The sequence below is a fragment of the Lissotriton helveticus genome, chromosome 8 (genome assembly GCF_964261635.1).
Source record: "Lissotriton helveticus chromosome 8, aLisHel1.1, whole genome shotgun sequence".
Classification (NCBI taxonomy): domain Eukaryota; kingdom Metazoa; phylum Chordata; class Amphibia; order Caudata; family Salamandridae; genus Lissotriton; species Lissotriton helveticus.
In genome coordinates this window covers 909,765,958-909,782,962 of record NC_136069.1, presented here as the reverse complement: position 1 = coordinate 909,782,962, position 17,005 = coordinate 909,765,958, and the positions used below count along the sequence as shown (strand labels likewise).

The 17,005-nt window shown below is 42.6% G+C and overlaps 1 protein-coding gene across 7 annotated transcripts in view; it reads right to left on the bottom strand.

Moving 5' to 3' along the window:
- ST3GAL6 (ST3 beta-galactoside alpha-2,3-sialyltransferase 6) overlaps nt 1–17,005 on the bottom strand; it is a 635,416-nt gene that overhangs the window by 333,392 nt on the left and 285,019 nt on the right. The gene's annotated exons all lie outside the window — the stretch shown is intronic.

The following is a 17,005-nucleotide window of genomic DNA, read 5'->3' as shown; positions in this document are numbered from 1 at the left end:
TGGGGCTTCAAAGGTGGTCACAACTCTGCACTACGCTTAGAAATTTACAATTTAAATATTGCCAGAATCTCCGAAATTATTGGGATGGAATTGCACACGTAGCAAATGGTTTGGTAAGGCACATTCTTAAGTCCTATTCAGAGGAGTCCTAGGAGGCAAATCTGAGGAAAGTCACATAGGATGTGGATACAAAGGAGAACCTATAGCATGCTTCTTGTCCAAAAGTCGGGAGAAAGAAAGTAAATGATTGATCAAAGCAGCAGCCTTGCTAATTGACTATATAGACTGCAGCCAACCTTCCGAAGTTGCACATATGCTGAACTTGGTGAGTGTAGGGAAAATGCAGCAATATTTAAAGGATATAAAGGCAAGGGGACCCAGGAGATGGATATTGATGCTAAGATTGGGACAGGTGCCACAATCTATAGTTTGGATGAACTCTAAAAAGGCACCAATATATTCAACAGTGTTGGTTAGAAACTGCCCATTCTGTTTAGATGGAACGTGAATATCGAGTCTCTTATTGGGTTTTACGTCAAAACCTGGATTCCTAAGGACATCTTGGGGACATTCAGAAGGCTCACCAAAGAATGCATTCTGCCTATTGCTTACCATTGGCTTTGTGGTTTGCAACTCACATTTTCTGTTTTTTTATGTGCTGGCTTATTTTTTTACTTTAGGCTGTCCAGCTTGAGTTCGTCCTTTCCGTTGTCCAAACCTTGTTTACTATATTCTTCCACTAACCCGCTTTCTCTAAACAGGTCTTTAAATCTTGTTCCCATCTTGTCACACACTTGCTGTGCATTCAAAGACCGAGGTTAAATGTCAAGCTCTCTTCTGAAGAAGCTTAGCATTTACTTTCCTTTCCCTGATTTCAACGTGAGTATTTATGAGACAATCCTGCCAAGTATCCATGTAAGAGGGGAGGGTGTATGATTTTTTTTCTAACACACCCAAAAAAAAGAACTGTGCTGATGTTTCAGAATATATCCGAATTAGTACACATGAAGCAATTTTGTTTTTGTAATTTTGAAATGTTGCGGAAACAAATCTGAATACAATCAAAACATCAATACACTAAGTGATGACACATACACACATTATCCTTTGTGTGCCGTAAACCCGTATTACTGTGCAAATGTAATGGACATTTCAATTGAAAATGTGTTGTCTGTAATGGCAGTGTGCTAACACACCATGCATACTCCACACTCCACACTCCACACTCCACACTCCACACTCCACACTCCACACTCCACACTCCACACTCCACACTCCACACTCCACACTCCACTCTATGCCACACCACGCCACTCCAGTCCAAGACACTTCACTCTGCGCCCTTCCGCTCCAAGACACTATACAACACGGCACTCACTCCACAACACGGCACTCACTCCACAACACGGCACTCACTCCACAACACGGCACTCACTCCACAACACGGCACTCACTCCACAACACGGCACTCACTCCACAACACGGCACTCACTCCACAACACGGCACTCACTCCACAACACGGCACTCACTCCACAACACGGCACTCACTCCACAACACGGCACTCACTCCACAACACTTTCCCCAATGCACTCTACTCTAATCTACCCGACTCCAATGTAACCCCACCCTGCTACAATCTATCCCACTCCACCTAACCCACCCCATCCATTCCATTCTATCTGATTCCAATCTACCCCAAGCCAATCCACTACGATAGTCTACCCCACTCCACTTAACCCAATCTACCCCATTCTGTTCCAATATACCCAAGTCCAATCTACCCCACTTCATTCCAATTTACTAGTTCCCAGTCTAAACGTCACTGCAATCAGTCCAACTCATCTCCACTCCAATCTACGCCACTTCACTATACCCATATCCTGTGCCACTTCGCTATACCCAAATCCTACGCCACTTCACTATACCCAAATCCTACCCCATTCCACTCTAACCCCACTCCACTAACTCCAGCCCCACTCTAACCCCACCCCACCCCAATCTGTGTGTTTTCAAGCAGTCTCTCTCATGTACTTTTTTCTCCCTGTTGCTCTCTGTTAACCACCCCTCTTTATGTTGTGCTCGCTCATGTGCTTCTTCCCATTGCGCCCTTCTCTCCTGAACTCTCCATGTTGTTTCCCTGTCACTCCCACATCTGTTATCCAACTCCAATTGGTATCTAAGGAGGAAAAAAACCAGAAAAAAACAGCATTTTGTTTTTAGGTCGAGCCTGGGCAGTATGAACTCGAAGCCCCGCCCACTCTCTGCCCATATGCATCATTGGCTTGTATCATTGTCCTTCGTAAATGCTGGCTTCCGATTCGTTAATAGGCTTGCTAGTCCCTCCTTAGGACCGCCTTGTCTTCATTTGTAACCTCCCATGACGGCTGTTCCTTTTACTTCTTTTACACGGTGCGTCTTATTTAGACTGTAAGCACTATTTTCTTTAATGAGTTTTTCCTACTGCAGGTACGACATGCTCTCTTGCAACATTCAGCTTGCCATGCGCGCTTTCACTTTCCAAGTAACCCATGACAACGGCGGCCGCTTCGTTGAAATGAGGCTGCGCATTTACAAGAGTTTGAGCTTTTGGCATTGTAAATGAAAATGCCTTTTATTTGTGCGTTAAATATCGAAGCAGATTAATAAAAGGCATTTTCATTTACTATGCAGATAGCCTAAACTCTCGCAAATGCGAGACCTTTTGCATTGCAAATGCTTGTTCTACAAGTTTCTAACTTTTCGTGTAGTCAGTTTTCCTCCTTGCTGCTTATATATCTTACCCACTGCTTTCGCTCTGCAAAAATCAAATTCCCACACAGTATATTCCCCACCACCCTTTAGTCTGTCACGAGAAAAAAGCTTAAAAATAACTACACAGTAGGAAATGTTCGGGTTGAGTGAAGGGGATTGTTCTCCTTCCCATACTGAGTGTTCACCATGTTTACTGGCCTTTCAAAGGGACACTCGAGCCAAAATAAATACAATATGAGTAATCGGAGACTCAAAGATAACATACGCACCCTAAGTGCACATACAGTGTAGAAAACTATGCCTTGAGTGGCTACAGAAATCCACACTTCCAGAAATTTAACACTTAACTTTACTTAAAGAAGGCGTTGACTTACAAGACTTCTTACTTGGACCTCGTAAACAACGTCAAAAACGTTTCATATACGCCGGTATATATTCTGCTTACAATGAAGCATGGAAAATCACGCAAATGGAAACTGCAGAAAGAATACGAGAAATTGATCGTATTCATTTAGAGAAAGCTCTCTCTGTAGTGGACAATGGGCTAACAACTCTGTCCTCCAGAATTTATTCTTTGGACAGCATTGTATCCTCTGCAATTGACATAATAGAGCAGGACTTGCTAATGTTACAACATGGCCAGTCTCAATTACATTCTATAATGCTGCTAAGCTGGACGTTACAAAATCTGCGTTCAGGCTACGTGCCATGGCATCTAATAAATACCACGTCCTTGTTTACTGTATTTACCCTTATAGATAAACAAATCTCAGACTATACGGTGCGGAGCATAGAAAAACTGGAAAGATTACCATTAACCGTTTCTGAGAAACCTGTCTTAGAATGGATAATACATGGCACTATCACAATACCAGTGACTATTTTCCAATTTCAGTATTGTCTACAGCATATACCTGCAGGCCTGCATGAAAGGTTGGGTAAAGGATACATTAAGTCGACCTGGACTTTACCATACACACAAAAATGTTGGAGTGGGGGAAAGGAGGTTTTTCTTAGTGGAAAAAATTGTAAGAACTCACTAAGCGGTACACTTTTGTGTCAAAGTATTAATTTACACGGAGCCTGCGAAGGTTCTTCAAATATCCTCTCTTGCCACCTGCACGGTTAACCAGCAGCAGTGATAGAACCAATTTTCAGGCAGCTTTCCAATGGCAGCTACGTTATGCTCAATGATCACAGCTGTTGTGGCATGGTGCCAGGAAAAGCGTATCTAGTTAGTGTGTCAAGCCAGGGTCACTTGTTGTAAGCAAGTATTGTATCCAAAAGGCAAGACAGACAGGGAGTCGGCGTTATGGCCTTCACTGAATATCTCTTCTATACGAATTGATACTTTAAGCAGAATGAAAGCCATTCTTTTTGCAAAAAACTGTGCCACTGACCTCGTCTAGAGAAACGTATGATCTGCAAGTTGCAAGGACTTCTGCAGAGATACATGCATTATCAACAAACTGCCCAGTACATTTCGCAGAAATGTTAGGTCAAATCTTAAACATGTCTGATACCAGCGGCATCGCACATGTATTTAAGATGATTTTTTCGGGACTGTTAGCACCCTTTGAAGCAGTCCTTGGCATTTTTCCAAATTTCGTGCACTCTGTGTTCGGCGGCTTGCCTCTCATTTTGGGACTCATAGCAGGAATTCTATTTTTGTTTATTCTGCTCCGATATGTCAAGTCTAGTCATCAACGGTACCCAGACTACCATGGAACAAGCTCTCCTAGCCATGCGGTATCATGACCGAATTTTACAGATTATTGGCTTGGCTCATTTAAGAGATCTGAATACCACTTGGTTTCTTTCGTTCAGACCAATCTGGCAAGATTGCATCTTACCTGTTCTACGATGCCTGCTTTGCGGAGAAGAATGCGTGTTAGATGTTTGTCTAACACTACCATCGGTTGCGCCAACGGATGCAGACGCATTACTGGGTCCAGTAACGGCTCACGTTTTGTGTTGCCCCCAATGGCTACCTATCCTGATGACGGCATTCATTGAGATCTCATCAGCAAATTCACTGGAGGTGAGGTACGAGGAACAACTGGCACACAGGTACCATCCGATTTGAACATTGCTAACGCGGCAACTGACGCTGACGGCGATGCTTCGCATCTGTGCACAATTGACCTACTTAAGGAAGTAGTTCCACTTTCACCTACTGTGGGAGACTATTTCTTTGCCAGCTTAGACAATTTGATGTTTTCTCCTGACACCGACAATAACTTTTGAAATCTGCACACAACATTCCATGAACTCTGAATTCGGCCTTCGTGTTTCAAAAACAAAACTAACTTCGGAACTCTATTTTTCTATGATTTGACTCCTTTTTCCAAAAACACATAACTTTTTTTTTTGGCACAAAGTAATCTGCTTAAAGTAGAACTATTCTTAGAGAACAAGAAATTCTTTTTGAACACTTCCTAGAGACAATATTTGAACTTGTCCTCATAACCAAAACAGTATATTATTCTGTTATGGGATGGTCTCGACTTTTTTTGTACATTTAATTATTGATTTAATTAGTATTAATGCTTTCATGCTTTATACTCCATATGAAAACACTGTTCTTAACTACGTAAATGCTAATTTTTTCATGTGCAAACCTTTTCAAATGCATTTCATGTATTTTGGGCGGGACATGCTTTAGATATGTTTTAGATGCTTATAACTTAGCAATGTTGAACATATTAAAGTGGAGTGGGTGTTGTGTGGCGTTATAGGGCCCTAGTGTAATTTTCCCGATTCATGCCCATATATAGGTATAAATCACCCTATCCTTATATAGGCATAGAAATCCTAACCATATTTAGACTTAGCCTATGCAGTCCAAATACGGCATGGCTACTTCCACTAGTTCCGAAAATCCACAACAATTTCTTGGAAAAACCCGCCTTCAGTAGTCAGGGACTTCCCCTTGCTTGAATATTGATTTATCCAAGAACTCATGGAGTTTTCAAAGAACTGAGTCTTTTATGTCCAACCTTACGTCAAAGAAGGCACCTTCAAGGTATAAATATGTCCACACTTGCCCAGGCAAACACACGGTGGTTTGGAGCAGTTCGACTATCTACTTGCCCGACGACCCTGCTGCAGCAAGTGCCGAAGGAAGCTGACCCTCCAGCTAACGCACTGAGAGAGACGCTGTCTTTTCTCTTGCCGAGAAATCCAGCTCCAGTGTTTCCAGGCTACCCTTGCGGGTTGCTGGGAAATCGAGTCCTGAGAGAGAGATAAAAGACCTCCTTCATTCTAAACCAAGGTACGGAGCTGATTGGACCCGTAGAGAATTCTTGGAAAAGATTCTTGGCAAAAGAATACTAAACTTAAGCTACACCTCACTTACTTCTTCCCTTGTACTAACTTAGGCTAGGTACACCGGGATAGGTGTATTTTAGAAGCACCAGTTGTGTACTTTTAGTCTTTATTTATTAGTGTACGTATTTTATGGCTTAGAAACCATATCCTGCTTTTACAGTATTATTTTATAATACTGCTAGTACTGTACGCATTGTACTTTGCAACCAGTATTACGATTGTAGCAGTTCATTTCCTCTGCATGAGAAAGAAGACTGTTCAATAAATACCCTTTTATTGAAAAAGCCTGTCTCCATTTCTCTGCACCTCTGGTGAAACGAAGCATGCACGATTGACTGAGTGAAATAACTATCTATTGTTTCCGCGACTCTAGAGATAGATTTCTTATTCTTGGGAAACAAAGTTGTCATGTTTATGCGGTTATCAGAAACTAATCCCTTCTTGTGTATTCAAGAACGTTTCTAGTGATCTCTGAGCTAGCTGGCACTCACAATTAAGTCTAGTATATTCGATAGAGACCTAGTAGACCTCAGTCCTACGTCAAATCTATAGTATATATTATTCCAATGCGCAGAGCCTATTGGGAATATAGGAACTACAATACACTACCTGCATACTGAAGGCTTCTGTGGTAGAGGAATTAGCTTGATTACTCCAAGTAAATGCATGAGGTGCCACAAGAACCTTCTTCTCAAGTTTCTTCGAGATTGCAACACACTTACCTCAATCTGCTTGTTTAGAAGTAATGAACAAATGTGGACAAACCAACAAATGAAACCGAAGATAGAACTAAGCGAAGTGTCAGCTAGGTCTCGAAGAGTCCGTGCACAAACTGAGCCTTGAAAATGCTTGGCATGACATACATGCAACTAACATGTTAGAATTTGGAATGGGCAAAATATTCTGTTCCACCTGCGGAATCAGCAGAGTTTAGGTCACTCAGCATTACTCTTGAAGTCCGAGTTCTGGCCAAATTCCGCCAATCGGCGCATGGCAGAATTTTTCTCCGGTGAGGCTCCAAAATATGTGAGCGAGCTTTGGCATCCACTAGCGCACTTTTTAACATGGGCGGTTGCCAGTGTTCGCGAGCGTTCAGAGGACTGGTAATCCAGTAGATTTGTTGCCACTCTAAAACATTTTCTACTCGAGCGCCAGCAAAATCAACTCAAATACTTGTACCATCTTGCACAACGCATTGTACCATTCCCATTGTTTTTCAGCAGTGCTTGTAATTCCGCAGAATCTCAGCATTATTCTGTAACTCTGCGAGTTCCACCCACCCTAGTTAGAATAAGACATCCTGAACATTATAAATAGTGTGTTTCTTTCACACAACTGATTAGTTGAGAAATATTTATTAAAAATTAGAATTTTTAGGTCTCACTGAATCACTTTCGCTTTGAGTCATTTTGTTTTCTATCAGTAGGCTTAGAGGCCACCCGTATCTTACCATTGGTTGGCTTCATTGTCACTCATTTGCTTCGTTTTTGTTGGCAGGGACGGCCCCTCCTCCGGAGCGCCTTTCAGCACGGCAAAAAAGGAAAAAATAAAATGATAACACAATGTTACTATCATTTTATTTTTCTGTGCTGGGGCAGTTTGGCGGGGTTGGGCTAGGCTGTGCAGCGGGGTTGCACACTCCTAAATGTGCATGAATGTTCTCCACCCAGGCTGTTTTACAGAGGGGTTCATAACTTTTAAAATCTGGGGGAACTGTGTTGGGTGGATTTGTTCGCCTCTATGCGGAATTGGCAAAGAGCTTGGTTTTACATACAGACCATATCTAGAGTCTGTGGGGAACTAATGCTTTCCTGCAAGAATGGGGTAGGGCATTAAATACGCATTTTGAATGTTTCCGATGATCCAATTGACACTGCCCCAATTTAGGAAGGAGAGAGTCAAATGAATATTGTCATGACACGGTGAAAACACAAGCATGGTATTCAGATCTTGTTGATCTTTCCAGTTTTGCCCGTTCTTTTTCCTCACACCCTGAAGTTCTGACCAAAAAGGATGGAAGCATCCATCCTCTGTTGGAGGAGAATCTTTTACAGCTTGTGGTATGGAGAAATTGGAGTATTGGGGTACCACAGGCCTTTCAGTGCAGGCTGTTGCTGTTACTTTAGTGCCTGTAGTACATACTTGGAATGTTCTTTCAGAAGTGGTGAAAAAACGGAATGCATATTAAATTGTTTGTTGATTTCCGCTGCACATGGTTATGTAAATGGTAATCAAGAAGGAGAGCATTCCCTTGTTTATGTCAGTTGTTTAAAGGGATTTCCATCCAGGCCCTTTCACTCAGATATTCATAATTGTGGGACGATAACACTGATTAAATTTGCTTTCAATTTGGCACAGTTATTTTTGTATAGAAGGAATGATAAGGAAATTGGACATCAGTTTGATTTCTTGTCAGAGGGCACCCAACAGGGAAGCATTTTGCTCCCCAGATGGAGTTATTTTTGTTATTTCTTTGAGAACCAAGATAAATATGAGGACAATTTCTTATGCATAGTTTCAGACAAAACCGAAATTATACGTAATAAGACTTGAGTATGAGAGCTGGATCAAAGGCATGCAAATGATGGAGGTTAGACAATTGCTGACAGTGCAGAACCCTCCTTTTCAAGGAGTCTTCTGCCTCCTTGATGAGATGGGTGACAGATAATGATGCAAGTGGGAGTACATATCTCAATTTTTGTGGCACATTCTAGCAATGGCTTTTGAAATAGGTAAGGGACAAGAGCATATTATGAAACCGGCAGAGTGTCAAAAGATTCAGCACCACACTGAAGGAAGTTAACCTCTATTAAAGACAGGGAGGAGAGTATTAGTCCACCTGACAAAAAACAAGCATTGGCAGAACTAATAGGTCTCACCTATGCAATACCTACTGGCTTTGCCGATGTGTTTTAGCCATGTTTTACACCAGGTGGCAGCTGTTCAGTACGGCTAAAAGTTAGTGGTGTAGAAGAGAGTGGAGTGGAGTGTCGTAGACTGGAGTAGAGTAAAGTAGAGTGTTGTGGAGTGGTTTGGAGTGAAGTGTCATTAAGGGAGTAGCTGAAGGGAGTAGTGTGTCGTAGGGTGTAGAGGAATAGAGTGTCAGAATGGAGTGGCATAGTGCGTCAGAATGTAGTAAAGTTGCAAGAGGGAGCTGCATACAGGGAAGTAGAGTGTTGTGGCGTAAAGTGGAATAGAGTACCATATCACAGAATGGACAGGCGTGTCAGAGTGGTGTAGAGTAAAGGGGCAGGTGTACTGTTCATTCAGAAAGTGAATGGGCAATAAAGAGGTCTTTAAATCTGGTTTTTATTTTGCCTCATTTGACCTCGGTTCAAGGACAGAGGTCAAATTTCAATAAAAAACAGAGCAAGAGAGACAGACTCAGACACAAGACTCAGAGGTGACGGGATTGCTTAAAGACATGAAGGAGAGTGCACTCCAAGGATACAAAAACAGACACCCTGGTAAAGATAACTTCAAGGAGCATTTGGAAATGCAGGATTCCAAGTTAACAGAGGCAGAAACAAGAGTTTCAGAAGTGGAAAATTCAACTCGTAATGTATCTGGTAAACTGGCCACACTCTTGAAATAACAAGCTTGGAAAGCTAGCTTGAAAAGGACGATCTGGAGGGGCTACAGTGATAAAACAACATTAGGATGTCGAGGGTGGCAGAATCTGAACAAAAAGAAAACATGCCAACTTTTGTAGAAACGTTACTGGAATCCATGATTGGAAGGGAGGCTTTTCACCAGGCTTCATCATCAAAAGAACACACAGATCTCTGGCCCTCACACCTCAACCAGAACAGAATCCCTGACCAATTATAGCTTGTATGCTAAACTACAGGGACAGAGATACAATGCTAAGCCTACAAGGTGCAACTGGAGCACCCCTGTGGTGTTCTGTCCAAACATCACACCAGTGGTTCAGGATGCTAGAAAGTCATTCTTGGAGGTTGAGAAGCAGCTGCGTAAACTATCCATCAAATACTACACAGAAAGAACATACTGCCAAAGTCTCTTTTTGCAAGCAGCCAGAGCAAGCATTGGAATTTCAATAAAAACATTTTAAAACAAGAGCTGTAACCAGCTCAAGCAATAGCAGCCCAGAATCTAGACATGGAGGCCAACAGCACATATCTACATTTAGTGACAGTGATCAATTGCTTATATTTTGATTTAGAGGACTATTGCATGATTGGATAAACAGGTTGAGGTATTGGAAATGTAACAAATGAGGCACAATTATGCAATTTGTATGGATAAGACTGATGTTTTTAGTCAATGCTGGTGTAGGTCCCCTCCTAGCCGCAGAGATAAAACTAGACACAATATAAAAACTGGTATGCTAAAATCCTCTTCCACATCATCAGGGTACCCACTATTTGTTGGTAGCAGTAGTACTAGAGGGGCCCTACATATTGTTCCATAGAGTAGTGTGTGAGAAGTAGGCACCGAGGCCTGGTGTGCCCTCTTAGGCACCCCCCCACATGTTGAGTGCAATTACAGTGATTAAACGTATCACTAAGCAGGTTTTCTTTTTTTTCCGAGCAGGGAGAGGATGTTTGTCCTTGACTGGGGTTGGCGTGGATGGAGGGTTATTTTGTCTAGAGTAGGCTAGAACATCTGTTCATTTATTTACATGGCACTGAACAGAAGTGAAGGGAATAAGGATACGCAGCTCAACACGTTTCCACATAGATCCCTGGAACCAACATGGTAACTAAAACTATGACCACCACACTTCTATTAATCAGTTGGAATATAGGCGAGTTTAACAACCCGTGCAAAGAGTGTCAGGCATTGGCTTATCTTGATCGACATGGGCAGAAGTAGCATTTCTCTAGGAAATGCATACATCAGCAGAGGCACAATCTAGCTTTGCCAACTAATAGCTACATCACAATTATTTCTCTTCGTATTCAATGTATTCCAGAAGGGTGATTACTTTGATTAATCAAAAATATGAAGGTTACTTTGATACGTTTCTAAATAAAGGTTTGAAAACCATAACTTTAAAATATGATTTCTAAATGCACTGCTATAATTTTAAAATTGTCTTTTCAAAATTCTAAAAGTGTATCACATTTTTACATGTTTTCTGTCTTTAAAAAGGAAGGTATTCCTAAAGTAGAGGGCCTAGTTACTTCCTTTTGTTTAACTGCAAGTAACCCTAAAGTGCTTGCGGTATACTTAAAAATGTTTTTAATGTTAGTGCTGAGTCGAGTAAATAGCAACCCAGTGCTGCTGCTGCTCCGGGGGCCGCATGTATAGGTCAGGAGGGCCACATGGGGCCCCCGGGACATACTTTGGGTATAATGGGCCTAGAACATTATCAGGCCACTCCCCAGTAATGTTGCTGTTGGACTATCCTAATTTTATGCTGAGGATTAGCTATTGTAAGTTTAGAGGGACAGAGTTATGGGACACAGTGTTCTAATCTGAGATCAAGGTAGGCCTACTAGAGTACTTTCAGCAGAAAAAGGGCTCAGTCGCTGAGGAGGGATCACTTTGGGAGGTGTTCAAAACCTATATCCGAGGTATATGCTTTTCCAGTGGGCAGGGATATTTAAACCGCAGTAATCTAGGTTAGATGTGTAGCAAAGGGAAACTAAACACCTAGAGTATGAGGCACAGAAAGACCCAGCCACATTACTTAATATGGAGGACACCCTAAAGAACATCAGGGAAGTAGCAAATCAGGAAATTTTATACTTAGCACAGCGTGTACAGAGTAGGGCATGTGGGGAGGGTCATCACCCAGGTGAAACCCTTGCATTGGTGCGGAGGTCAGATAGGGGACACTTTCAACAAATTATTATTTAAAAATAAACATAAAAGTCAAATAGTTTCTATGACACCATTGATTGAATGAAGTAATACCAAAATGTAATCAAAATGAAAAGCAGTAAAATGAAACAAAAACAATTAATGTGGGGAGTAAACAAGACACCATGTACGTATCCTTGCCCTCTCTCCAGCCGGGCTCCACTCTGCTAATACGCATGCGTGCTTCAGCCCCTTCCGGGCCATTTATCCTGCACGTTACATTATGGCAATCGCATTAGGCGTTGCCACACCAGTGCGCGATTCATAAATGAGTCAGTACCTACTGTCTCCTTCCCCACGGTGAGCCGATGCTTACGGAGCCCATTCTATCCGACCATCTGCTAGGTAAGCTGTCGCTGGCTGTGTTTTCCCTTCACCCTCTACTCTGGGTTGGCTCAACCTAATTTTACTCCCTTTGATTTTAGTTAACTTGTACCCGGGAACCTATCTACTGCCTCGCTCCCTCAGACACTGCGGCCCCTAGCTATAAATCCAGGCCACGGTTGCCCTTGCTTCTGAAAATCTCAGGAAATTCTGCTCTGCCTTATTGGAACTCGTGATAAGGAATAATTTAAAATTGGTAAGGATAATTGACCAATCTAGTTGGGACCAACACACTGCCCCAACGATCCCCCATTCTTATTTCTTCTTCCCAAACCGCCCCCCCACCCCCCACCCCCGCAGACGGGCCATTGTCCAGCACTCCCAGCTAGTAGCTATTAATAGGGGGCTCCTTTCCCTTCCATCACACTGTGGGCTTCGCTCCGCAGGAGAGACCTCAATTATTCCTATTATACAGAGTGGATGACCCGCATCACTTCACTTCCCCACCAACTACAATTGCATGTCGCACGGATGCTTCACGTGCGCCTGATCAGTTCACTCTAGCCGCAATTGGATGGTTATACATCAGTGCATGGTATGCGAGGCCATCACACTTTAAATACAGCTATTATCAAGTATTAATTCTCCCCTGCTTTTCTCTTCTTTCCCCCCCCCCTTGTTTCCTTCTCATTTCCTTCCTTTTCCATCTAGGCAATTCTTGTCTGAGGCATATACCATTTAGTCTTAATGATGATCACTCGATTGTTTAAAAGGGATCGAAACCTCGTCGACCTTTAGTACCATGACTATTACAATGCCCTATTTTTGTTAAATTAATAGCATTGGTACCTGAATAGATGTGCCAAATTGTTTATTCTAGTCACTTTTTTCAATGTCTGAATTGTGTTACCCAACGAACATGGTGTCTTGTTTTCCCCCACTTTAATTGCTTTTGTTTCATTTTACTACTTTTCAATTTGATTTTATTTTGTTATTACTTCATTCAATCAATGGTGTCATAGAAACTATTTGGCTTCTATGTTTATTTTTAAATAATAATTCATTCGAAGGGACCGCCTGTTCATCTATAATTAACTACACCCATGCTCCTGACATACCTTTGGGTTGCCTGGTCTACGAAAATATGAGGTAGGATATGGAGCACATGCAAGAAGCAGGTATCATAGGGGAGGGAGGCTTCGTAACAATGCCGCTGATGGACATCCCATGCCTTTCAGGGATATGATTTAGAGCTGTATATCTCCGCTCTGACATATGCAACTAATGACCTAGCTGTAGCCCAGGTCTGGAATAAAGGGGAGATGCATGAGCTGCATAACTCCCCACTAACGATTGAAGATGTAAAACTCACAATCACTGCTCTGTCAAACAAAAAAAACTGGAAATGATGGCATCTCAGTTGAATGTAATAAGTAGTTCTCAGACATCTTGGCTTCTAAGCCATTAGAGGTGTATAGCGAAGCTATTACTAAAAAATAACTCTGCCCTCTCAAAGCTTGAAACAACCATTCTACCAAAACCAGGTCGCGACACCAGTCAGTGTGCTTTATATCGGTTACTTTAGGTTTAAAATGTCATCAACAAAGTCCTTGCTAAGATCTAAGCACAGAGGCTACAGGCATTACTGAAGAGACGGGTGCTGCCATAACAAGCCGGGTTTATACCCCAAAGATCAACAGCATCAAATCTTCATAAATTCATGGCTTTTCTGCACAGGGTGAACACAGACTTCCCCGAGGTGGCAGCATTGCTTGATGCAGAGAAAGTATTTGATGTTTTGGAGTGGACATTTACACGAGGTGTATGGACCTAGGGAAGTACTTCCTCAGTTTGATTAATCTAATATGTAAGTATCCATGTGAGCAAGTAAAACTGAATGGGCTACACTTGGCCATTTTCCCCATTGGCAGGGGCACCAGACATGGCTTCTTGTTGTCCTCTTTAATTTCTCCTCATTTTTTCTCCTGGCTATGAAATCTCTAGCCTGCTGGCTACTACATGAGTTCAATTTGTAAAACGGGATCCATGTTAAATCTGTGTCTCTATTAGTGTCCTGATATGCAGAAGATATTGTATTGTACGTTCAAAACCTAGAACTTAATACAGCCCTCATGCATTAGAGACATAACCCGGTATGATGAGTGCATGGGATTGCAAACTAATTGGGATAAATCAGAACTGTTCCCACTAGCAGAGAGTGTTGTTCCCTCCACCAAAGAATACCCAGTTAAGTGTAGGCCAGACAAATTGAATCATTTAGATGTTAAAGCAACCAGAGATATCTGGTAGAGGGGGGAAAACTCATGATGTGAACCTGGAGCAATTTAAACTACTAGTCGAGCCTTGGCTGAAAGCAAATTATGGGGACTTGGGTGAGTAGATTGGGTTACTTTGCAATCCTTTGATTTGTGCTTGGATAGGTTTCCAATGTCACACGTACAACCTCAGTAAATTACTGTTTTTGTATACTTATGTCTACTCCTATATCCTGAAAGCTTTACAAGGAGAGCTTCTGCCTACACACTGCCAAAGACATAAGGCTTGTGTGTTACCTGCCTCAGTGAAATCCTTTTCCAAAAGCTTTTTAGTAAGTCCATGAATTCTACAATTCACCTGGAGTGCTGTACATAGGTTCTGGCTGGGAGATAAACAGTAAACATATACTCAATATCAGAATTTTTGCAGAAGACGTGAGGGGTGGGGGTGGGGGGGGGGTCAGCTTCCTCACGGATATTGAGCAGACAACGTTTTAAGAAGAGAGAAAAGCAAAAGCTGAGCCATTATAAGCCACACCAGAAGTGGCCTTAACTTCTCAGCTGCTGCCAAATTTCTATTGTGAGTAGAACTTTAGTCAGAGTGAAGGTAGCCATAATCTGTGGCCCCTTTCTGACATGTGATCATAGGAAGTGTGCCATACTTACATGGAATTATGACCTGTTTAGGCAAAAGTGCACTTACTAATGGTCCTCACCAGGAGAGACAGAATTTGGTTTGAACTTGAATTAGCTACATGAGCAGTGAACCTAGCTTAGCAAATAACCTCGAGCTTAACCATGCAAAGCATCTGGAACAGTGCACCCTAAGCCCACCTAAAGATCACCACCCCAACTTGTCTCCTCAATCTTAGCAGGCATACTTTGCACAGAGCATGCCACATGGGCCAGAACTTAAACTGCCCACAACAAGGTCCTTTGTAAGATCTTTCTGCTTCCAACAATGCTGCTGCCTTCTACTAGAGCGACTGTTTCCGCAAGAAGTACCCAGACGACTTCCCTCTGGACCTCCATACTTAAATCATCATCATTTCAGCTTGAGACTTGGAAATGGAGGAGAAGGGGAAGGGAAAGGTGACAGCCCTTCTGGTTCAAAAAAGCATGCAATCCTGCAGCTGAGGGCAGGGATGTGATGGACATGGGAAAGTCAGTCCATTTCTATACCATGCCCTCTGCAGAAGAACTGAAAGCCATGTCCATCATTAGTACCAGCTATCGTGACAGCCACCCTAAGTGAGTAGGGGTACACTAGTGTTTGTCACCTCCCCATGAGATCATCACACTGTTGTCTGCACATGTTCTATGCCTGGTCTCCTACATGAGTTATAGCAGATCTGTTCAAGAGTACTGAAAGATGAAGATTTCCCTGTTACTGTGCAATCTACATCATGAGTAAGGCAGTCAGCCAGTTTAGAAGGTTTTACAGACCCTGGTTTAGTGTTGACAAAGATAGGCTATCAAATGTCAATTTAGGGTGTGTTGGGCCTGCTCTCACGACTACTTAACCGTTCAATCTCAGAAAGTTGTCATCTGGTCCTGCTATCACTTAACCCACTGGAGAGGTCTCCAGCAGCCATGGGTCATCTAGTTTGTAAGGATTGCCTCAGTTTTTCATTTGATGTCTGGCGGGATGCTTTCTCTCACTAGGTCTTTTCACTCATGGGTTAGTAAAGAATGCACATATCTTTTTAGAAAAAATGCACATTTTCAAGGCACTGTGGCAGCAGGACTGATCTAGAACAAGAATTAAGTGGTGGGCCGTTTACAGTGCCACACAAGGGTAGGGCTAAGGTGCAGTGCCAGAGGTACACAAGGAGTCCCCAAACAGAGAGCTGGGCAGCTCTGTGTTAGTAAAGAGTACCAAAAGGCAAAGTATCTGGGCACTCTTTAGAAAGCAGTGAATGGAGCAGAGCATAGTGAAAGTAGTGAGTTTTGTGTTGATCAATTGAGGGGCATTCTAAGGTTTGCATGGGTTTGCAATACTGAGATCCACGCTGCTCTTAAAAGACACCTCGCCCCTGCCCTGAAGGAACCTCTGCTCTTGTAGTTCTGGGATGTTCACACAGTTCTGTCAGTACCTGCCAATAATGTCCTAGTGCAACGCTGCCAGTGCAATGTCTAGATCCGAACAGCTCTTAGAACACACATTACATCGCCGGAAACACCCGCTACTCTTGCAGATCTGACATCCACGCACAGCTCTGCTTGTAACCACTAACTCTTTCCTGGAGGCCTCTTTTCGTACCCCAAAGCTCTTAACATACATTTCACCCCTGCCCCTTTCTCTTGCTTTCAAAAAGGGCGAAATACTACTAAAGTAACTGCAATCCGGGAGTCTAGGACACAAAATACCCACAGAAGACTCTTTACTGATTCTCCAGTGCACCGACCAGTTCTGTACTTTCCTTAAACAAGAAATAGATTTTTACGAAAAACAAGTGTCACGGGATTAGAAACGAGGCCACCTGGGAC